Raw genomic sequence first — 22,556 nt, 5'->3', positions numbered from 1 at the left:
CAGATGTGCAGAGGTACAGTCGAAGATTCGATAGAATTACTATATATGCACCTTAACATTGATGGGCAAGCATTTGTAAAAATTTATGGATAGTGATAGTAATTTCAAGCTAAATGTAAATTCATTCTAATTGTTGTTTTCAAGGTATATAATGTTAAATAAAAAATTTTATACATGTAAAATTTAGTGACTTTTTATACAAATTAAATAGGGTCAAGCAGTGTGTGTGTGTTGGAAAGGGGGGGGGGGGGGGGGGGGGGGGGGAGGTAATCAAAGCTTAAATAATGTTCACCAGTACACCTGCATACCATCCTATACAATTACAACTTATCCATGCATGGCTAACTCAGTAAATCCATTGGCTATTATTACAGTGAACACTTCTCCCTTCGATTTAAATACCCAGTCAGTAAGAATTAGAACTCATTGCTGAAGGCATTTACAGTAGATATCATTGCTGAAGAAATCAGAAGGTAAGGTATTTGTTTAATAGTCTTATTTTCTACATGGGGATCAATAACTAATATTCACGTTAAAATTAATAACAACAAATGATTAAAATTTAATGTTTATCCTCCACATCAACCCCCGCAATCAAACCTGGTTCAAAGATTTAGTCTTCTTTCATTCTTACATGTGTACAGTAGCAAATTATAAATCATTTCGTGATTGGTATTTTTCTCTAGATGCACATTAAGATTTTTTTGCTTTTTAATTTTTAAGATAAACAAAATGTTATATGTATTCAGAGCAATTGTAATAGCAGGTTCATCATTAGGCTAGGAATTACCCACATGAGTCAAACATTACATATGTCAGAATAAGATAAATTACTTCATTATTTCCATTTCTAAAAGTCAGGGTGTCTCCAAAAAGGTATAACCTAGGCTTACCTAGCTATACCATTTGATAAGCAATAACACAAAGAGCAAGAATAAATATGGTTTAGGGATGGGGATCTCAAAAGTTATCAAAATATATCATTATTTTCTATTTCAGAGGGGGTAGGAGTGGTGGGGGTGGTTTAAAGACAACACATGATGCAGGGTTGTCTCTAAAAATTGAAGAAGAAGGGAGAAATAAGAAAGTAGAAGGGGATCTGAAGGTCTAGCTTATATTAACTAGATTGTGTTTGAAATGCAATAATAGCCGGGTAATTACGTCACTTTAGACGGGGGAATTCCCCGCCTCCGGGGTCTTAGAGACAACCCTGCACATGGGGGTCATGTACTTTACACCATTTGATGCATCATAATGACATTAAAAACCAGAATTAATATACCGGTATATGGTTTAGTGGTGGGGATCTCAACAGTTTTCAAAATATTTGGTATTTTTCTGTTTCATGGGGTCAGAACAATCCCATAGGGATATGGCATACATTATATTTGATGCATCATTATACATTAAGAAAAAAAGCCCCCTTCTTTCCTATTATAACTCATATATACATGTACATGATAACTTTCTACTTAATAGTGTAAGTCTGACAAATCAAAAAATAACTTTTGCAATTAACTGATACAAAACTGTACAAATGTGATAGAATAGGTAATGATGATTAGCTTTTATGATTTAAATATTAAGACTACTGGTAATTGTATTCAGCGCATCAGCGCCCATGCGTCCATCTCATATGCGCATCTTTTTTACTCCAAGTAAAATTTTCCCGAAGTTAAACTCATATGACATCAATTTTTCTATATTTTAAAACATTATTGCTTACATTCATGTCAAGAAATATCGAGTCTGATAGTAATTACCTTGTCAAATAATTTTGATTCACTTCAATGGTAGGCAATAGAGCTTTCTTATATCGCATATTCTTTCTTTAGGGGTTTAATCAAACAAACCAAATTCACAGTGTCAAAAGTTTTCGATTTTTCTATCATTCATTTATCATCTCTACATTCTCACAGACTCAATGTTTCTAATAGCTTTCTAATGAAAAAGACATAAAGTGCCTCACTTAAATCAAATTCATTGATATCAGGATTATTTATCACTTTGTGCATCAACTAATATCACTAATATCATTGTTCACGACTCATTCTGGCAGATTGAAACATCGTGCCCGTTGATAAAAAAAAATTGTATAATCAATAATTTAGTTTACAAACAAAATCTGTTGCGCGAGCTCGTCGACGCACCAAATACAATAAGCCAATGTTAAAAGATGATTCAGTATGCTGGCAAAGGGATATCACTTATTTAGAAAGTGAAAGTAATACCTATACCGATGGCTCATAAGTTGTGTTACTACATGTATTTAAATGGGGTACGGGATGTTTTGCACTTAAACATGTTTAGCCCTGAGATGCTTCGCACCTATTCTGTTTTGTGCCGAGATGGTTTGCAGCACGATGTTTCACACCGAATACATACTTAACAATGATTGATATAAAAAGATATACATGTAATGTTAAGTTAATATTTCAAGATATTTATGAAATAAAAATCCTTGAATTTTTTTTTTTTTAAAGCACTTTGAAGTGCCTGCACATGGCACAATATATTCAAGTTAGTTCATTTTTGATTAATCTACCGAGGGGCCATGGATATGGCACAATATCAGCTGAGTCATTAAGGAGGTGTGTTCCCGTTTTGCACACATTTGATAATTGGGTATAGAACAGTGTTGTATAATCCGACCAATTTTACTATCGATAATGGAAATGAATCGGCAGCTCACAATCGATTATAAAATCGATTATGTAAACTTTCAAATTCCAACAAAGATTAATTATTTTCATCCTGTCAATGAGTGAAAGATACCTGCATGAAAGAAAATACCTTTTTTTAATCTATAATACATATATCTATAGGTTTTTTAAATAAACTTATCTTCAAATGAATTAAATATTATAATTAGGGACCAACCTAGGACAAAATTTTAATTTAAATTGGATTAGAAGCATGTACGTCAATAAAAATAAAACTACTTCTTAAATTTGTAAAAACTTAGGCCTAACAAAAATATAGGTTTGTTTCCGCTTTCAGGCTGAAAAAAATTAGGGTCGGTAGGTCGGCTTTTTTTTTTTTTTTCTTTTTTTCCCTCTCCATTTGTTCAATTGTGCATATATTAAACCATTTATCTATTAACCTGGGTTAGATTTTTTAAAAAAACCAAGTATTTGTTGTCATTGTTTAAATAATCTGATGAACCTTTTCCCCGGCTGGTGGGAACATTTCTCGAGCTCAACTGGCACGACATGTGCTGCCATTTGTAAATAACAAACATCTAAGCAACACTGATGACATCTAAATAAGCATTTTAACGACTTAAATTCAGAGGACACAATAAATTTTAAATCAGATAAAAACGAAATTTTAACAAAAAACAGATAAAAACGGAAATTTACGGAAAAAACTCAGAAATTTTTTTGGAGTCGGCGGGTTTAAGTTAGGGTAGGTCGGGAAAGCATAACAAACCTATTTTTTTGTTAGGCCTTATCACATTTGTTAAACTTAATTGATCTGATACATTCACAAATTTTATACATTAGGTGAGAGAAATTTAATTTTAAGTTTTACGGATCTGCCGACCCAATTTTTTCGATTTTTTTGCAAAGTTAGACCTAACCATTAGGCTCATAGCAGAACAGAGGGTTCAGGCCCCCCCCCCACTTTTTTCGCAAGAAGCATAATTGTTCCATAATGTACGTTTGAAAGATTGAGAAGTTGGAGTTGTTTTGGAAGTATAGGTTAACTCCCCCCCCCCCCCCCCCCCACCGATTAGGATTTTTAGAATTAGGTTTTTTTCTCTCAATATTTCTGAGGATCAGTCTAGCCCCCCCCCCCCCCTACTTTCAATTTGCTTCCGACGCCAGTGGTCAGTGACAGTCTCTCCTTCCATTTCAACCTATAACAACAGAAAGATTTAAGTCAGGTATTTCAGCCCAGGAATCATGGCGAGATCTCAATTTGTTGCCATCGACGTTAAAAAGACGCTTTCATATCTACGAACACAGTTGAGTATTGCAAACGTTTGTATGATTCGAATTAAGTGGGTTAAGTTGTACGAAGATTTATTCATATTAGTTAATTTATTGAACGAATCGATGTTATAAAAAATGGCGACGAACGTAAATAAAGTATCTATTGGAGATTGAAAGTTTACATGCCCATCGGGCTTGCGAGTGTGTAAGTTTCACATGCCCTCTTTCATTTTTACCAGGCCCCAGGCATCGGACTCCCGGGATTTGATATTAATGTTTTTATTTTCCATCTGATAATTTGATAAGACATACATAGAACTAGTTGTATTTCTTGATTGAAGCACTACTGAAACTTATCTGGTGTCCTCTTTTATTTTTTCTAATTCAAATTACCTTTTATTGAAACACTGGAAAATTTTAATCGAGTTTAGGGACAATAAACATCGATAAGTACTGGTCACTCAATGATCGAACTAACTTTTTCAAAACAAAATGGCTGCCAATATGGCGGCGCCCAGGGCTGGAAGAATTTTTTTTTGGTCTTAGTAACCCTGATTCAACTTTCATTTTTCACTGATTTTCATATATATACGTGTTACCATTAATCCTCGCTTAGCTGCGCTCGGTATAAGTTCAAGCAAGTAATATGTAATTTTGATTAATAAAAGTTTGCCCACTGTTTTTTTTTTTCCCTCCTCTGACCCAAATTTTTTACAACAAAATCCATAAAACTAAAAATTAAATTTCTCTCGCCTTAAATGTTTTGTAATTCTGTGAGTTAAGTGACAAATAAATCAATCCTTGTACTTCTGTGTATTTTGGAGGCATTAGTGCAACTATTTGAGCCAATATTACAACCGTTATGTGGGTCATTCTAAAAAAAGTGGATTTTTTCAAGTAACACTTATTTCAAAACAAAGTACTTACAACAAGATTGAATTTATCATATTTTGAATCGGGCATATCATGATGTTTGTTTGATAAAACAACAGTACATCAAATGAAAATCTATAAATATGATATTTACAACCACATGAAAAGAAAACAGTCTTTGGTGTACGTAACGCATAAGAAATATTGATAAATTTAATTAAATAAATCTTATTGTTCATGCATTTGGTTTGGTGTTAAAATAACATGACAATGATGCAAGGTATGTGTAATTCTTGTTAGATGTGCTCGCCACAACGGTAGTACCCGGCAAAACAGATTCATACATGCCAACTATCCCGATTTTTGTGGGATTCTTCCGATTTCACGTCGTCAAAATTATAAATCCCGATATCCCGATCGGGATTGTCAAAATACCCCGAAATCCCGATTCTAAAAAAATCCAACCCGTTTTACGACAATAAGTCCAGATTTCCATCTTAAATTTCAAATCCCGCGCTGCTTGTCTACGCTAACCAATCAAAAAGCGGGATTATGACCGCCATTGCTGTTTACCTGTATCGCGTGTGTGTATAATCGGGATGTGTGAATTGATGTAATTACCTGTACGCTGTCTGGGTGTTTGCAAACCTAATGAGGAGCATGTTTTGATAGTAATTAATCGGGAAATATCGGGATGAACAGCAAAATGCCACACTTTAAAGTTTTTACACAAACTTCGACAAGAATGGGGTTACACCACCAAAGAAAACGAAACTTTTATCCCAATATCGGTAGGCAGATTCCCGATTTTCGGGATGACTATCGGGATCGTAATTGGATGACAACCATGTATATTGCCGTGTAATAGGTATGTTTAACTTATATATAGTACAACTGAATATATTTATTGACTATTGTGTACACATGACACTAGGCGAGATTGACAGCTACAAGAAGAATAGATATGTTAAACTTCATGAGTAACAATTTTTTATTTTTATTTTGAGGGATTTTAGGGTAGACCATGGTGGAATGAATGATGTTACAAAGATCACGAATCCATCAAGCCACCTGCTGCTACCAACTTCTTTGTGAAATCAAAATTGGAGCAAGATGAAGGTAACTAAATTTTTTAATAAGCTAATATATAATATCTATAAAGAATTTTAAGTCAGGAAACAATTATAAATACTTTCTTTCACTTTTTACAGCAACTTGACCCATACATGCTTTTTAATATTTAATTTAATTAATTGTAGATGTCACAAGAGCAGAGGTCCTGTTTGCCAACTGCGTTGCAGAGCTTAGTGCTTTTTGAACGGCTATACCATACTATTTATTGTTTGTTGAGATTTTAAAGATTGATTTAATAAAGATTGATTTAATATATGAAAATAAAGTTATGTACTTTATTAAAGAGGAGATTGTTTGATAAACACATTAGGCTAATGTTAAATAGATAAAGAAACAGATGAATTTCTAAGAGTTCAATTGTTCATACAAAGCAATTACACGACAAAATGCCGCGAAATTTCCTTCTAGCAAAATGTCGTCAAGCGTAAAATCCCCCATGGAGATTTTCAAAAGTTGGCATGTATGCAGATTATGTGCATATATGAATGCAAACCAGGGTTTTATAACTTATTTCAATTCTTTTAAAGGTTATAATTATTTACGGAGCAATAATAACACGAGAAAAATATCTTAATACAGTGAGATGTTTCGCTCCAATGGAGGTGCGAAACATATTGAGGTGCGAGTCATCTCCGCGCGAAGGATTCTTTAAATGCTTACCTATATAGGTCAACATCACAATGATAATCCAATTAGAGCACAATATGGATCCTTTTTGCTTATCATCACAAAAGAAACGTTTATCCGTGTTATTTAATCCTTTTCTGCATATGGAAAACACCGGAAAGTACATCACTAGCACGTGCACGTTAACTGGGTAAAACTAATACCCGCTAACGTGGCCTGCAGGGTGTTGCTAAAATGCGGAACTGAAAACGGGACGGAACGGATAACATTTTTAAGTTAAAATCACAATTTCTTTAATTCATTAAACATGTTAAATTGGTTTTCTGAGATTCGCGGCGGGGGAGGGGTGTTGTGATGGATTTTAGCTTCTCATTGAGATACGATAGGATGGTGATACGCTTGATTAGATGACATATCAAACAAACAAAAATGACAATGAATATCAAAGTGAAAGAAAAAAATAATTAAAAAATTAAGAAAAATATGTGAAAGCATGTTTAAATAATATACAAGTCGTATGAACCATTATTACTAATAACGGTGTTTCTGTGCTTGATTTCTAAATTTTTAATTTTTATTTGTTTACAGGGGACAGTGAACTTGGTTTAGCCATGGATAACATCGAAGAAAAATTTGCTAAAATTCATCATTATTGTCTCATCACCAGGAAGATGAAAAAGAACCAGTCAGTATAAAAAGTGCAGAATTTTGCAAGTACAATCTGAATGTTAGTTTTTTCTTACTTTAACAGTTTTCCTTACTTATATTATACGTCAGGCACGTAGCATCGGGGGAGGGGGCAGGGGGGCTGGCCCCACTACGTTTTTGCGTTGCAAAGATTTTTTTTTGAATTTGCATACAAAAAATTGAAATAACATGGAGTCCCCCCCCCACCCCCACAAACACGCTTTTATGGGACCACGTAAAAAAAATGAATTAAAAATGAGGAAATGAACAGTGAAATTGAAGTGAAGTGAACGGTATACCCCTCCCCCCCTCCCCCCCCGCCCCCCCCACCACCCCCGGATTAGGATTTTCGGGATTTTGGATTTTTTAAAATAACCCTCCTTTTTTTGTCAAGTTTTTTTGGATAGGTCTAGCCCCCTTCCAAAAACGATACTACGTGCCTTTACGTTAAGCTGATTTTTCATCATTTATGGAAAAAGAACCAGTCAGTATAAAAAGTGCAGAATTTCGCAAGGACAGTGTCAGTTTTTCCTTACTTATACAGTTCTTCCTTACTTACAGTATACGTGAGGCACGTAGCATCGGGGGAGGGGGCGGGGGGTGGGGGCTGGTCCCACCACGTTTTTGCGCAGCAAAGATTTTTTCAAATTTATGGGACCATGTAAAAAATGAATTGAAAATGAGGAAATGAACAGTGAAATTGAAGTGAAGTGAACGGTATACCCCCCTCCCCGGATTAGGATTTTTGGGATTTTGGGTATTTAAAATAACCCTCTTTTTTTGGTCAAGATTTTTGGATGAGTCTGGCCCCCTTCCAAAAACGATACTACGTGCTTGTACGTTAAGCTGATTTTTCATTATTTATAAATAATTAGGTAATTTAATTTTGAATAAAATTTCAGTGGCGTCGGAAGCAAATTAAAAGTGTGGTTGGGGGGGGGGAGCGGATAGACTTACCCTCAGAAATGTTGACAAGCAAAAAAAAAAACCTATTCACAAAATCCTGAAAATCCTAATGGGTGGGGGTGGGGGGAAGTATACCTATAGTTACCAAAAAAAAATTTACCTACCAAAAATTTTCTTTTTGCAAATCATCAAATTCCTAATCGGTGGGGGGGGGGGGCTAGTATACCTATGACTCCAATTTCTCAATATTTCCATCTTTTCAAGGTAAATTTAGGAACATTAAGTTTGCTGCGAGAAAAAGTTAAGGGGGGGGGGGGGGGAGATGAACTCTCTCTGATGCCATGTGCCTAATGCTTAGGTCTAACTTTACAAAAAAAGGGGGAGGGGGCTGAGAGGGGGGCTACCAAAAGGGGGGCTAAGGGGCGCTACCAATTTTTTTCTCTCGCAAATCATGAAATTTTCAATCCGATGGGGGGAGGGGGGGGGGCACTAGTATACCTATGACTCCAACATCTCAATATTTCCATCTTTTCAAGGTAAACTTAGGAACAATTAACTTTGCTCCGAGAAAAAGTGTGTGGGGGAGGGGGGGGGGGGAGGAAGATCCCTGTCTGGTGCTATGTGCCTAATGCTTAGGTCTAACTTTGCAAAAAAGGGCTGCTACCAAACGGGGGGACTAAGGGCTTGGCTAATGAGCTAAGGGGGGCTACCTAAATAAAAATCGCAAATCATAAAATTTCCTAATCCGTAGGGGGGAGGGGGGGGGGGGGCTTGTATACCTATGACTCCAACTTCTCAATATTTCCATCTAATAAAGGTAAATTTAGAAACAATTATCTTTGCTGCTTGAAAAAGGGGGGGGGGGCTGAACCCTCTCTGATGCTATATGCCTAATACTTTGGTCTAACTTTGCAACAAAATGGGGGAGGGGCATAGGGATAGGGGTGGTCTACCAACAAATGTTTTTCGCAAATCATGAAATTCCTAATCCGTAAGGGGGGGGGGGGGGGGGGGGTAGTATACCCATGACTCCAACTTCTCAATATTTCCATCTTTTCAAGGTAAATTTTGGAACATTAACTTTGCTGCGAGAAAAAGTTGGGGGGGGGGGTTGAACCTTCTCTGATGCCATGTGCCTAATGCTTAGGTCTTACTTTAAAAAAGAGGGGGGGGGGGGTAAGGGAGGAGGGCTATCAAAAGGGGGGCTACCAATTTTTTTTTCGCAAATCATAAAATTTCCGAGTGGGGGGGGGGAGGGGGGGTTAGTATACTTATGACTCCAACTTCTCAATATTTTCATCTTTTCAAGGTAAACTTAAGAACAATTAACTTTGCTCCGAGAATAAGTGGGGTAGGGAGAGGGGATGGACCCTGTCTAGTGCTAGGTGCCTAATGCTGAGGTCTAACTTTGCAAAAAATGGCTGCTACCAAAGGAAGGGGAGCTAAGGGCTTGGCTAATGGGCTAAGGGGGGGCTACCTAAAAATATTTTTCGCAAATCATGAAATTCCTAATCCGTAAGGGGGGGGGGGGGGCTAGTATACCTATGACTCCAACTTCTCAATATTTCTATCTAATAAAGGTAAATTTAGTAACAATTATCTTTGCCTCGTGAAAAGGGGGGGGGTGAACCCTTTTCTGATGCTATGTGCCTAATACTTAGGTCTAACTTTCTAACTTTGCTACAAAAATGGGGGAGGGGCTAAGGGGGGGGGGGGGGTCTATCAAATTTTTTGTTTCGCAAAACATGAAATTCCTAATCCGTAAAAAGGGGGGGGGGGAGGGTTAGTATACCCATGACTAACACTTCTCAATATTTACACCTTTTCAAGGTAAATTTAGGAACATTAACTTTGTTGCGAGAAAAAGTTGGGGGGGGGGGGGCGCGGGGAATGAACCCTCTCTGATGCCATGTGCCTAACGCTTAAGTCTTACTTTACAAAAAAAGGACGGGGGGTAAGGGGGGGCTACCAAAAGGGGGGCTACCAATTTTTTTTCGCAAATCATGAAATTTCCAATCTGTACAGGGGGGGGGGGGAGTGGGGGTAGTATACCTATGACTCCAACTTCTCAATATTTCCATCTTTTCAAGGTAAATTTTGGAACAATTATCTTTGCTCCGAGGAAATGCGGGGGTGGGGGGGTGGGGGTGAACCCTGTCTGGTGCTATATGCCTAATGCTTAGGTCTTACTTTGCAAAAAATGGCTGCTACCAAAGAGGGGGGCTAAGGGCTTGGCTAATGGGCTAAGGGGGCTACCTAAAAAAATTTCTCTAATCATGACATTCCTAATCCGTAGGGGGAGGGGGGGGGGGGCTAGTATACCTATGACTTCAACGTCAATCTAATAAAGGTAAATTTAGGAACAATTATGAAACCTCTCTGATGCTATTGGCCTAATGCTTAGGTCTAACTTTGCAAAAAAAGGTGGGGGGGCTAAATAATGAAATCCCTAATCTATAGGGGGGCCAGTATACCTAGGACGTCAAGCCCCCCCCCCCCAGCCCCCCCCCCCCCCCCCCGGTTCCGACGCCATTTTGGAACATTAACTTTGTTGCGAGAAAAAGTTGGGGGGGGAATGAACCCTCTCTGATGCCATGTGCCTAATGCTTAGGTCTAACTTTACAAAAAAAAGGACGGGGGCTAAGGGAGGGCTACCAAAAGGGGGGCTACCAATTTTTTTTTTCACAAATCATGAAATTTCCAATCTGTACGGGGAGGGGGGGGTAGTATACATATGACTCCAACTTCTCAATATTTCCTTCTTTTCAAGGTAAACTTTGGAACACTTATCTTTGCTGCGAGGAAAAGTGGGGGGAATGAACCCTGTCTGATGCTTAGGTCTAACTTTGCAAAAAGGGGGTGGGGCTAAGAGGGCTACCAAAAGGGGGGCTAAGGGATGGGATAAGAGGCTAAGGTAGGTAACCTAAAACTTTTTTTTTGCAAATCATGAAATTCCTTATCCGTAAAGGGGGGGGGGGGGGCTAGTATACCTATGACTCCAACTTCTCAATATTTCCACGTTTTCAAAGTAAATTTAGGAACATTAACTTTGTTGCGAGGAAAAGTTGGGGGGGGGAACCCTCTCTGATGCCATGTGCCTAATGCTAAGGTCTAACTTTACAAAAATAGGGGGGGGAGGGTTAGGGGGGAGGGCTATCAAAAGGGGGGCTACCAATTTTTTTCTTCCGCAAATCATGAAATTTCCAATCCGTAGGGGGGGGGGGGGGGGCGGAGGGGGGGGGTTTAGTATATTTATGACTCCAGCTTCTCCATATTTTCATCTTTTCAAGGTAAACTTAAGAACAATTAACTTTGCTCCGAGAAAAAGTGGGATAGGGAGAGGGGGGTGGACCCTGTCTAGTGCTAGGTGCCTAATGCTTAGGTCTAACTTTGCAAAAAAGGGCTACTACTAAAGGGGGGGGGGGGCTAGGGTTTAGCTAATGGGCTAAGGGGGGCTATCTAAAAATATTTTTCGCACATCATGAAATTCCTTATCCGTAGGGGGTAGGGGGGTTTGGGGGGGGGGGCTACTATACCTATGACTCCAACTTCACAATATTTCCATTTAATAAAGGTAAATTTAGTAACAATTATCTTTGCCTCATGAAAAGGGGGGGGGGTGTTAACCCTCTCTGATGTTATGTGCCTAATACTTAGGTCTAATTTTGCAAAAAAAATGGGGGGAGGGGCTAACGGGGGAGGTCTATCAACAATTTTTTTTCGCAAAACATGAAATTCCTAATCCATAAAAGGGGGGGGGGGGCTAGTATACCCATGACTCCAACTTCTCAATATTTACACCTTTTCAAGGTAAATTTAGGAACATTAGGGGGAGGGGGGTAGTATACCTATGACTCCAACTTCTCAATATTTCCATCTTTTCAAGGTAAATTTTGGAACAATTATCTTTGCTCCGAGGAAATGCGGGGGTGGGGGGGGGGGGGGGTGAACCCTGTCTGGTGCTATATGCCTAATGCTTAGGTCTTACTTTGCAAAAGAGGGCTGCTTCCAAAGGGCTTGGCTAATGGGCTAAGGGGGCTACCTAAAAAAAATTTGCTAATCATGAAATTCCTAATCCGTAGGGGGGGGGGGGGGGGGGGGGGGGGGGGGGCTAGTATACCTATGACTTCAACGTCAATCTAATAAAGGTAAATTTAGGAACAATTATGAACCCTCTCTGATGCTATTGGCCTAATGCTTAGGTCTAACTTTGCAAAAAAAGGTGGGGGGCTAAATAATGAAATCCCTAATCTATAGGGGGGCCAGTATACCTAGGACGTCAAGCCCCCCCCCAGCCCCCCCCCCCCCCCCCCCCCGGTTTCGACGCCTCTGAAATTAATTAAAGATATTGTTCTAAGCAATTTGTTTCAGAGCCGATTTGATGTCGGGAAGGCAATTCGTAATTTTGTTTCATTAACTTCCGCTAATAATTTTCTTAAAGGTAAACTTTTATAAAGTTTAATTTTTTTGTATTTATTTTTTTTAAATTGAAAATTAAGTACATCTTATATGAGCAAATTTACGAAATGCCCAGGTATGGTATAACATGTACGGACACCTAACGGTGACAACCAAGTACATGTTTTTATCTATTTTCACATGTATATACACCTCCTTTCATATCTGTGTCCGAGTTCCTTCGGGGGCTTCTGGGAGGAGTTAATGCTGGACATTCGGGGGAGACTGCAATATAACTGTATATGTTATATGAAGTCTTCACCCATTGCACAGATGTCCTAACTCCCAGCCGGGTATTACAAAGAAAGGAAACTAACAGGCTAGGCCCCATTACTAACATTGGGGAATATGTAAATTGCATATTTTGTAAATAAGAAATAAGAATCTGCACAATTGCCCCACATAAAGTATTACTAATCCGTAAGGGGGGGGGGGGGGGGGCCTTGTATACCCATGACTCCAACTTTTCAATATTTCCACCTTTTCACGGTAAATTTTGGAACATTAACTTTGCTGCAAGAAAAAGTTGGGGGGGGGGTGAACCCTATAACTCTATCTGATGCCATGTGCCTAATGCTTAGGTCTAACTTTGCAAAAAATGTGGGAGGGGCTAAAGGGGGGGGAGGGGGTCTACCAACAAATTTCCAATCCGTAAAGGGGGGGGGGGGGGTAGTAAGGTAATATACCTATGACTCCAACTTCTCAATATTTCCATCTTTTCAAGGTAAATTTTGGAACAATTATTTTTGCTGCGAGGAAATGTGGGGGTGGGGGGGCTGAACCCTGTCTGGTGCTATATGCCTAATGCTTAGGTCTTACTTTGCAAAAAAGGGCTGCTACCAAAGGGGGAGGGGCGCTAAGGGCTTGGTTAATGGGCTAAGGGGGGGGCTACCTAAATAAAAATCACAAAACATAAAATTTCTTAATCCGTAGGGGGGAGGGGGGGGGGGCTTGTATACCTATAACTCCAACTTCTTAATATTTCCACCTTTTCACGGTAAGTTTTGGAACATTAACTTTGCTGCGAGAAAAAGGTTGGGGGGGGGATGACCCCTATCTGATGCCATGTGCCTAATACTTAGGTCTAACTTTACTAAAGAGGGCGGGGGCTAAGCGGTGGGGCTACCAAAAGGGGGGCTACCATTTTTTTTTTCGCAAATCATCAAATTTCCAATCCGTAAAGGGGGGGTGGGGGGTAGTAGGGTAGAATACCTATGACTCCAACTTCTCTATATTTCCATCTTTTCAAGGTAAATTTTGGAACAATAATCTTTGCTGCGAGGATATGTGGGGGTGAGGGGGGGGGGGGCTGAACCCTGTCTGTTGCTATATGCCTAATGCTTAGGTCTTACTTTGCAAAAAACGGCTGCTACCAAAGGAAGGGGGCTAAGGGCTTGGCTAATGGGCTAGGGGGAGTGGGGGGGCTACCTAAATAAAAATCGCAAATCATAAAATTTCCTAATCCGTAGGGGGGAGGGGGGGAGGGTTTGGCTAATGGGCTAAGGGGGGTTACCTAAATAAAAACCGCAAATCATGAAATTCCTAATCCGTAGGGGAAGGGGGGGGGGCTAGTATACCTATGACTCCAACTTCTCAATATTTCCATCTTATAAAGGTAAATTTAGTAACAATTATCTTTGCCTCGTGAAAAGGGGGGGAGGGGGGTAACCTTCTCTGATGCTATGTGCCTAATACTTAGGTCTAACTTTCTAACTTTGCAACAAAAAATGGGGGAGGGGCTAAGGGGGTTGGGGGTCTATCAACAATTTTTTTTCGCAAAACATGAAATTCCTTATCCGTAAAAAGGGGGGGGGGGCTAGTATACCCATGACTCCAACTTCTCAATATTTCCACCTTTTCAAGGTAAGTTTAGGAACATTAACTTTGTTGCGAAAAAAAAGTTGGGGGGGGGGGGGGAATGAACCCTCTCTGATGTCATGTGCCTAATGCTTAGGTCTAACTTTACAAAAAAAGGACGGGGGCTAAGGGAGGGCTACCAAAAGGGGGGCTACCAATTTTTTTTTTCACAAATCATGAAATTTCCAATCTGTACGGGGAGGGGGGTAGTATACCTATGACTCCAACTTCTCAATATTTCCTTCTTTTCAAGGTAAACTTTGGAACAATTATCTTTGCTGCGAGGAAAAGTTGGGGGAATGAACCCTGTCTGATGCTTAGGTCTAACTTTGCAAAAAGGGGGGTGGGGGCTAAGATGGCTACCAAAAGGGGGGCTAAGGGATGGGATAAGGGGCTAAGGTAGGTTACCTAAAACTTTTTTTTTGCAAATCATGAAATTCCTTATCCGTAAAGAGGGGGTGGGGGGGGGGGGGGGGCTAGTATACCTATGACTCCAACTTCTCAATATTTCCATCTAATAAATGTAAATTTAGAAACAATTATCTTTGCTGCTTTAAAAAAGGGGGTGAATCCTCTCTAATGCTATATGCCTAATACTTAGGTCTAACTTTGCAAAAAATGGGGGAGGGGCCAAGGGGGGGGGCGGTTTATCAACACTTTTTTTCCGCAAATCATGAAATTACTAATCCGCAAGGGGGGGGGGGCGGCTAGTATACCCATGACTCCAACTTCTCAATATTTCCACCTTTTCAAGGTAAATTTAGGAACATTAACTTTGTTGCGAGAAAAAGTTGGGGGGCGGGGGAATGAACCCTCTCTGATGCCATGTGCCTAATGCTTAGGTCTAACTTTACAAAAAAAAGGACGGGGGCTAAGGGAGGGCTACCAAAAGGGGGGCTACCAATTTTTTTTCGCAAATCATGAAATTTCCAATCTGTACGGGGGGGGGGGGTAGTATACCTATGACTCCAACTTCTCGATATTTCCTTCTTTTCAAGGTAAATTTTGGAACAATTATCTTTGCTGCGAGGAAAAGTGGGGGGAATGAACCCTGTCTGATGCTTAGGTCTAACTTTGCAAAAAGGGGGGTGGGGGCTAAGGGGGCTACCAAAAGGGGGGCTAAAGGATGGGATAAGGGGCTAAGGTGGGCTGCAATATAACTGTATATGTTATATGAAGTCTTCACCCATTGCACAGATGTCCTAACTCCCAGCCGGGTATTACAAAGAAAGGAGACTAACAGGCTAGGCCCCATTACTAACATTGGGGAATATGTAAATTGCATATTTTGTAAATAAGAAATAAGAATCTGCACAATTGCCCCACATAAAGTATTACTAATCCGTAAGGGGGGGGGGGGGGGCTAGTATACCCATGACTCCAACTTTTCAATATTTCCACCTTTTCACGGTAAATTTTGGAACATTAACTTTGCTGCGAGAAAAAGTTGGGGGATGACCCCTATCTGATGTCATGTGCCTAATACTTAGGTCTAACTTTACTAAAGAGGGCGGGGGCTAAGGGGTGGGGCTACCAAAAGGGAGGCTACCATTTTTTTCCGCAAATCATGAAATTTCCAATCCGTAAAGGGGGGGGGGGGGTAGTAGGGTAGTATACCTATGACTCCAACTTCTCAATATTTCCATCTTTTTAAAGTAAATTTTGGAACAATTATCTTTGCTGCGAGGAAATGTGGGGGTGGGAGGTGGGGCTGACGTACACCTCCTTTCATATCTGTGTCCGAGTTCCTTCGGGGGCTTCTGGGAGGAGTTAATGCTGGACATTCGGGGGAGACTTGCAATATAACTGTATATGTTATATGAAGTCTTCACCCATTGCACAGATATCCTTACTCCCAGCCGGGTATTACAAAGAAAGGAGACTAACAGGCTAGGTTCCATTACTAACATTGGGGAATATGTAAATTGCATATTTTGTAAATAAGAAATAAGAATCTGCACAATTGCCCCACATAAAGTTTATGGCAAAATAAATGCTGAAATTACTGCTAAATGAAATTTTATTAAAAATTGTTTGTTTGTTAGGGAAAATCCTGCACCTTTGAGATTACAGATACCGAAACTGTAGTTATAGGATATTTTAGATTTATTCCAGCTACATAAATAAACAGAACGAAGACATTTTATTTTCATTTCAATATTTGGTGTTTTAGATTAGTATTTTATATCTTGACAATAAAAAATCTTTCATTATTTTACAATTGAAAAAAGGTATTAAATGTTAAGGAAAAAAGATAAATTCGGTTGGCATTTTGATTACATACGATACTCATTCTAATTGATATAACATGGGTATAGTCCACTAATGCATTTTCCATAGGCGGTTATGTTAACGTTCGAGTTTATTTTGCATTCTGTTTTTTTTTTAAATATAAATTAATATTATTAAAAATGTCACGAAAATTATGAGGTCTTTTTAACGCACATTCATTTTATCTAAATAAGTAATATCTTTTAAAAAAATGAATGTGCGTTAAAAAGACTTCATAGTTTCTAAAATTATTCAATATCAATAGCTAAGTACAATGAAGATGGCATTCTAAAAATGTATGGAGCCGATATACATACCGTATATCGGCACATTGGATTCCTGTGCATGCTATATGAAAAAGAAACTCGCCAAAAGTCGATCTTTCTTTTCCCCTCTGATAAGAGAGATAACTTTTGTAGAAAATAATCTCACTTTGTGTCTGTTAACTCACAATTATTAAGGTACGTAAACAATAAGGGAAGCAGTGCTGGGCCCCAATTTATGTTGAACGGCGATATTTTTTGAATATTCAATTATAAAAATGGAAATTTGAACAGAACGAACTAAACCCAAACGTTTGGCAATTAAATAAGTAAAGAAAACTTTTACAAAAAGATGTAAGAAGGGAATCAAAATTTTAATGAGGGTTAGTATACCCCTTCCCTTCCTAATGGATTAATTTTTGGATCAGTACCTCTCACCCTCCCCCCAAAAATACATACATGTAAGCCCCGAGAACAAAATTGTATATACAGTGTACAGATATTTATTTTCACAACATTTTAATAGCGATTGTAAAAGCCCATGGATTGATTGTATTCAAAGAATTTTGAACATGTGCGGGCTACAATATGTCTGGCAGAACCATAATTTTGTCAATATAGAATGGTTATCTGCTACTGTAAACCAAAGATTAAAAGACCAATTTATGCAAATATGGTCAAATGATATAAATTGTTCTTCCAGAGGTCAAGTGTATAAAATTTTAAAACCATATTTTGGCTTTGAGAAGTATCTTGATATTTTACCTGTAAAACTAAGAAAAAAATTCATTAAATTTCGTACATCAAACCATCGTTTTCCTGTAGAGACAGGCAGATGGTATAACATTCCTTTGAATGAGAGGTTATGTCTTTTGTGTAATAAAGGTCTTATTGGAGATGAATTTCATTATATTTTAGAATGTTCGGCACTAGAAGAAATAAGGAAAAAATACATAAACACAAAATATTGGAAAAGACCAATTTTTTTTTAAGTTTTCTGAACTCATGACTAATTGCAATTGTAAATCGCTAAGAAAATTATGTGTATTTATTTCAAAAATTTTTGATGTTGTCTGCTCCTCTTAGTTGTTTTCCTATTATGATCCTTTATACTAAAATCTAATATAAGTAGTGATTCTATAGTCTGTTCTTTTTTATTTATATTTTTTCCCTGTATGAAAATGTACCTGTTTGTCTGTACCTCTGACGATTTGTATTTGTATGTATTATATATATGTTCCTCTTGTACCAAATTATTTGGTCTGAGTGAATAAACTGAACTTAAACTTGAACAAAATCAGGCTCCCAATTAATTGGACAAGTAACTTTATTAAAAACATTTAAAAATCAATCAATTAAAAATAAAATCAACCAATTAAAAATCTAATTAATTATAAATATTACAAACTTATTGTTTAATTTTTTTGCACCAACTTGTAATCAATGCTATAGCTTTTAATAATTTAAACCATTACATGCTAACCTAAACTATACTTATTTTCACAAGTAAATTTGGTCTTTCAAAATTCTTTTAATATTTATTATTTATTACACTAAACATGTACGCTGGTTTGAACAATAGTTATTATAAGAGCCGCCAAACGTTTTTTTCTATTCATTTAAGTTACACTAAGTTACTAGTTAAACATATTTATTTACTTATTATAAAGTTCCCTTTATTTTCCTGTTCTTTTCAAATGGGCTAGATCATGAAATCTCATTCATGAGATTTTTGTATCAATGAAGATGATAGGTTTGTTAATGTAGGTGCAATATCAATAATATTCTGTTAACCTGTAATACTATAATATTTATACAATCTTGTTTTTTGCCCCTGCTCTTTTTTTTCCTTTGCTCTGTCAGTTATATATTTCGACACAAAAGCAGTATAATATAATAGATGCTTAAAAAATAAAAAGTTGAAATAAAATATTTGTTTTTTTTAACCCTTCATTAGTTTTAGTGGAAAAAAGTGCACAAAATTGAAAAGAACATTGACCAATGGCTCAATCGGCTAATTTCTCTTTGTTATCAAAACATGGGAAACAAATATATAATTTTATTTATATAAAAAATCAGTACTACCATAAAGTTCATACGAAAAGACAATGTTGATAAAATTTTCTTTTCTGCATGAAGATTATTTAATATTTTATCTATAGACGTTGGCTCTATAAATAGATAATGCACATCGCTTTAGTTTATTCAATAGAAATAACAGGAAAAGTGATGTTTGTACATGTAAAAGCTCACATCGTCATTCAATGTTAATGTTTTTTCCGTATTAACAGCTGCATCCTCTGTATAAGGAACTCACCTGAAGCCGGAATGGCAAGGGGACGGTAAAACTCTGACTCACCCCCAATTTAATCTAATCTATAAACCTTCCTCATGCATTTTTGGCATAAAATGTTACCAATGTACACGTTCTTTGCAATGAACGAACTGCATCTACTTCTCCAACAATTGTGTCATTTCCTATAGATGTTCTGAAAAGCAAACGCATCAGTTTTTCCATGATTTTGACGTTGCACATTACAATAAGTGAGGTACATGTATATACTTTTCTCCATAGATACATATATATTTAAGTCAAAGAGCAAATGCCATTTGATATCAATATCAAAGTTTAATATACAAAATGTACAATTCTTCATAAAAGATAAACGGTGTTAATAGATGCTGCTTTAAATTAAAAAATAACAACAACAAAGTATGCCTACAGATGATTTTTTAAGGGACAGAGACTGGTCAAAGTCTAGGCCAAAAACAATGCAGATATATACAATTTTACTGAGAAAATGCTTCAAAGATAAATATTTTCATAAAGATATAAATTTTTAAATTGCATGAGCAAATGATATGTTCAAAATGCAAATTTGAAAAATTCAAAATATGTACGATAGAAATAGACAAAAAACTTTCAAAAAATGATCTTTTCCGGCAAATGCCGGTCAATGCTTTTGTTATTTGTAATAGTTCCCTTTAAGTGTCAAATGTACAGTGATAAGCAAGATACAGGGCTCCCAATTCTTTTTAATGTAAACAAGACTCATTGCCATGGTTTTGTTTACACAGATTCAATATTACTGTAAAAAAATCTCTTTCGAGCTGATTTGTCTATATCATTTTCAGAATATAAAAAACATTTCCTAACACATTCATTTTAGGTCTAAAACTGGACTTTTCAATTCAAATTTCCTAACACATTCATTTTAGGTCTAAAACTGGACTTTTCAATTCAAATTGTTTTCAAACCAAAGAATTTGTAAGCTTTGTAACTCGATTATAAAACTCAACGAATGACACTTCAATTTTGATTGCAAAGAAACTCAAAGAAACTCTCATCAGCTTGTTTTTTTAAAACAAGATTAGTTCAGGAATGTAGAATATTCACACAAATATTAGAAGGACAGAATTTTAAGAAAAGCTTTGGACAAGAAATGAAAATGCCCTACTGAAGCATTGAATACATTAAAATCAGTTGAAAATTATTTTTGACCAAAATCGCGATCATGCCTCTTTAAACGCGTCCAACCAAGCAATTAAGTGACGAAAAGAATAATAATATAATAATATATGGGATCCAGATAAAAAGCAAAACAATACAGATAATATAAGTTTTACAGCTCATTGAAACAATTAATTCTTTACAGACGAGCCATATTAATTTAATATTAGTAAATAGATAACTATAGAAGATGAAATTTGATTAGACTCCCAATTATACTTACAACGCACAATGCAAAACGTCGAGAAGAAAATTCCAGCTAGCTTAGCGACAAACCCAGGACACAAGAAAACATTAAAAAACTTTAGTAAAGAATCAAAATCCACTGTCATTTTAATAAAAACTAAAGAAATGTTATCCTACAGAACACTGTAAAATCCTGAATATTGCTTTTATTTAAACATTTATAAATGGTTTGGACAAAAATTAAAAAAACGCACGAGATTTGTTTGAATAATTAATGTAAAACTAAAGTAAATAAAAAGCAATGAAGTCAATGAAGGGAACTGTGATGATTATGATATGATTATGAAGTCGATCTTGACGATATTGACGATATCCCTGCGAACGAAATTTTACAAGTTGTCAGTAGGCTGAAAGATAATGATACCCCAAAGTATGACAGGTTATGTAAGAAATAAATATGTACATCAGAATTACATGTTTTGTCATGGTATATTGCCTTTTTTAATTTGGTTCATGCATTATGCTTATTGGTATTATTAAACCAATATTTTAAAAAAGGCTACCAGAAATTACAAAGAAACTCAAAGAAACTCTCATCAGCCTGTTTTTTTTTTAACAAGATTAGTTCAGAAATGTAGAATATTCACACAAATATTAGAGGGACAGAAATATATGTAATTTGTTTATACAAATCATTTAATATCTGACAGCTTTTACTCAATTTGATTCTCATTAAGATGTGCATGTTTACGCGCCTTCACGTATGCCCCATTACAAATGTTATAAATGGATATGCACAAGCCGGTGTAAAGTAGAATTAATGACCCCCGTGGAATAATTGACCGGGGGTCATTTTTCAACGTAGAAAATTTTTAGCATATTTAGTCTAGCCGAAAATGTTTGTCTATTAACTTGTTCCGGACAAGTTGCATATTGCATCACATATTGCATCACAATCTAAAATGCAATGAAATTCATCGACTATACGTTTTGTTTTACAGCGAGGACAAAATGGAATACCTTCCCATCTTCCCAGTTTAACTGGTAGCGGTGCAAAACACAGTTTTATATGTAACGTTATAAGGACGTTTTCAGATGAAGGGGCAAGCAAAACTGCCCCCTATAAAAATAAATTGTTAAAACATGTTACATATATATCTATATATCAATAGAAAGATAAAATCGTGAATTTTTTTAATATTAAAAAATAATGCACATGTAACTTAATGCTAGAATTTATTTGGCACTCAAAACATGCGGAAAATAGACAAAAGGATGCCTCTAAATGCAGTACACCCATGCATTTTAGGCTCCCCCTAAAACATAATGCAACTAAATCAGCCATTTTTATTTATGTACATTTTCAAGAACAAGTCCTTAGGCATCATTTCATAGTATTTTCAGGGAACATTCGCCAGCTTTTTAAAGAGCTATGTTACCCGCTAAAAAATTCATGAAATTATGTATGTGTAAAATCCGGATGTTTTTGGAGTTACCGCCCTTTATTTTAGAGTCTCACAAAATTAATTTTTAGAATTTGTCTACATACTTTTATCATGTATTCGAAAGATAATTCACTATATTATACAACTGAGAGTATAAAAATTTGATTTTCATGTATACCGCATAAAAATAGCAGGAAAATTCCTACCCATCATGCTTTTCCCCAGAGAAAAACCCCCAGGATTTTATACGAAACTGTGTTTAGCTACCTAGATTGGTGATATGAAGTACGAAATTATACAAGAATTTTTTTGGAATTTCAGGGGTAAAACATCTAAATATTTTAACTATTTAAAATTTGTTTTATATCTAAATCCTTCTGATGAATTATTCATATCAGCA

General features: G+C 36.8%; 1 long non-coding RNA gene across 1 annotated transcript; it reads left to right on the top strand.

Annotated features, from left to right (window-relative positions):
* The first annotated feature begins 373 nt into the window (after nucleotides 1-373).
* LOC128178209 (uncharacterized) lies at nucleotides 374-22,414 on the top strand. The gene is made up of 3 exons (XR_008242914.1): nucleotides 374-473; nucleotides 7,161-7,299; nucleotides 21,713-22,414. It is a non-coding gene; the product is annotated as an uncharacterized LOC128178209 (long non-coding RNA).
* Nucleotides 22,415-22,556: the final 142 nt, after the last annotated feature.

Source organism: Crassostrea angulata, chromosome 3 (genome assembly GCF_025612915.1).
Source record: "Crassostrea angulata isolate pt1a10 chromosome 3, ASM2561291v2, whole genome shotgun sequence".
Taxonomy (NCBI): Eukaryota; Metazoa; Mollusca; class Bivalvia; order Ostreida; family Ostreidae; genus Magallana; species Magallana angulata.
This window is presented reverse-complemented; position numbering and strand designations above follow the sequence as displayed.